This window comes from Tamandua tetradactyla, chromosome X, assembly GCF_023851605.1.
Source record: "Tamandua tetradactyla isolate mTamTet1 chromosome X, mTamTet1.pri, whole genome shotgun sequence".
Classification (NCBI taxonomy): Eukaryota; Metazoa; Chordata; class Mammalia; order Pilosa; family Myrmecophagidae; genus Tamandua; species Tamandua tetradactyla.
Genome location: NC_135353.1, coordinates 72,806,686 through 72,809,649, shown reverse-complemented (window position 1 = coordinate 72,809,649; position 2,964 = coordinate 72,806,686). Strand labels below are relative to the sequence as shown.

At 33.8% G+C, this 2,964-nt stretch overlaps 1 pseudogene; it reads left to right on the top strand.

Annotated features, from left to right (window-relative positions):
* The first annotated feature begins 853 nt into the window (after positions 1–853).
* LOC143670807 (chromobox protein homolog 3 pseudogene) lies at positions 854–1,375 on the top strand (annotated as a pseudogene).
* The last annotated feature ends 1,589 nt before the right edge of the window (positions 1,376–2,964 follow it).

Genomic DNA, 2,964 nt, shown 5'->3' with positions numbered 1-2,964 from the left:
GAAGAGGCTGCAAATGGAAGGGAAGGCAAGTGCACAGGTGAAAAAAGATTATTGTTGTTTGTCTTTTGGGAGCTTCTAATGGGTTTATTTCAAAGTTGATAATAAGCAGAATACAAGTGTATGAGGGAAGAATAAAAATGCATAATATCTTATTCTGCCTGTGTGCACTGGGCTATGCTTACCAAACACAGGTGCATGGGCAAAATCACATGGTTGGTGTAGGCAGCAGAGTATGACAACTCATTTGCAATCAGGCTGTCAGGGCAGTTTAACATGTTTCAGAACCTTCCTCAGCCCCAGGCAGCTTGAGAAGTGGCTCATAACAAGCCAAGGCTTGACATATAATGTTCCTCATTATTGTCAGACAACCCATTTGTTTTTAGCAAAGGGTATATGTATATATATATAGAAAAAAATAGGATGCAAGCACTGATATATTTCTGTGCAATGAGTGGTAAGGGAGGTGAAATCTCTTCCATGCAATAAAGGTTAGAGTTATGAATTTGAGCAACAGTGGCTCTCTGAAGAGATGTAAAGAGGCCTGGGATCTCACACATTGCTGGTGGGAATGCAAAATGGTGTACCCTTTATGGAGGGGAATTTGTCAAGATCTGGTGAAATCACATATCCATATATACTGCAATCTCCCTTCACAGACTCTATCTCAAAGACATACTGGAAAAAATGTAAAGTGACGTATGCCCAGTGCTGTTCATTATAGCATTATTTGTAAGATCAAAAGACTAAAAGAGATGACACCAGCTGGAGGCGTGCAGGGCCAGAGATACAGCAGACCCAGAATCAGTGAAGCTTGAAGGCAGTGAATAATAGCTCTTCAAGTCTGCAATAAAATATGGCCTCCAATAAAAATACATTGCAAAAAATGGTAAAGGAGCAAAATGAAAAGAGCAAAAAAGTTGAAGAGGCAGAACCTGAAGAATTTGTGGTGGAAAAAGTACTGGTTCGATGTGTAGTGAATGGGAAGGAGGAATATTTCTTGAAATGGAAGAGATTAACAGATGCTAACAATACTTGGGAACCTGAAGAAAATTTAGATTGCCCAGAGTTAATTGGGACATTTTTTAATTTTCAAAAAGCTGGTAAAGAAAAAGATGGTACAAAAAGAAAATCTTTATCTGACAATGAATCTGATGACAGCAAATCAAAGAAGAAAGGAGATGCTGCTGACAAACCAGAAGACTTTGCTAGAGGTCTTGATCTTGAACACATAATTGGTGTCACAGACAGTAGTGGAGAATTAATGCTTCTCATGAAATGGAAAGATTCAGATGAAGCAGAGCTGGTGCTAGCAAAAGAGATAAAAATGAAGTGTATTCAAATTGTAATTGCTTTTTATGAAGAGAGGTTAACTTGACATTCTTGTCCAGAAAATGAAGCTCAGTAAATTTGCATTGCTTTTTATATATAATTACACATATTTAAAATCTGGGTCTTTTTTATTTATTTAGTGTGAAGAATAACTAAAATTCTAAGGAAAATCAAGTTTGATATGTTTGTTTTGAAGTAGTATTATTGGGGGATTTGTTAGTTTTTTGGGGGGTATTGATTTTTGTTTTGTTTTGCATCAATATCACTTTGAACAAATAAAAGCTTACCGTAGTTGTTTCATTTATCATAAAACAACATTTGATACCATGGTATATTATTTCCTTTGCATTAGAGAATAGCTTTTCTAAATGTGGGAAAAATTTCCATAGTTATTACTGAATCAGGACTTGTGTTTAATCCCATTATGCCTAAGGAGATCATTCTGGGTTTTTTGTTTGTTTCTGTGTGTGTGTATATATAAATACATACATATGTAATTTTTATTTTTTATTATTATATTTTACATCATCAAAAACAAAGCCATTTTAAAAAATGGCATTTTACAACCATGGATAACTCCATGGTGCTTTTGTGATGCCATTTCTGAGCAAGAAGTCACTTCAAGCTAAACTGAAAGTTTTCCTAAAGTCATAAACTTTCAAAATAAATAGATGATTCAATAATTAATTGAACAATTTAAACATAATACAAATAATTGAATTATATAATTTAAAGCATCCAGAGCAAAATCTATGTCATATCTTTAGTCATGTAAATGCAAAATATTTGCAAAACTCTAAGAAGAAACTACCACAACCAACAATCTCCCCACCCAGATGAGAAAACAAGGTAAATACTGTTGTGTTTTCATTAGCCAAGCGAGTCTTAGATAAAAGGTCATTTAAAGGTTTCTTCTAGAGAGTCATTCCTTTATGGAAAGTTGAAATCCCTGTGCTGTACTGACTAAAAAGGTCATGATTCATAGAAACCTAATCAGATGGTTAAAGATGTTGCAGTTTACAACCTTTTGACATAATGGGTAAACAGACTTTTGAAATCTAAACTGTTGACCTGCATGTTTTTTCTTTACCCCAAACACATTCCTTACATTTAGGCTCAATCTTTTCAGTATTTGGGTTACTTGTTCAGCAGAAGCTAGGAAAAACAATAACTTCATAGTCATCAGAATGTTATACAGCGGTATATTGTTTACTTTATTGTAAATGCTGGTTAACAGTGGTCAATAAATAGTTTTATATTCTTTTAAAAAAAGACTAAAAGAAACAGTACATCCACACAATGGAGTAATATGCAGTTATAAAAAGTAATGAAGATAATCTTCATATAATGACAAAGAATTATCCCCAAGACATATTAAATGGAAAATGCATGATAGAGAATAGTTTTTCATACTATGCCACTTTATGAGTACAAAAAAGGGGAGAAATACACACATATAAACACAGGTATATTTGCTTATATTTTGCAATATGAAAAATCAAAGTATGAACCAAAATCTAACAAAACGGGGAAAGAAGGAACAGGGTGCACTGATAGAGATGGAAGCTACACTCTGAATCTACCTTGTTATCTTGTATTGACTTTGGAACCATGATTAAAAGTAAAATAATTCCA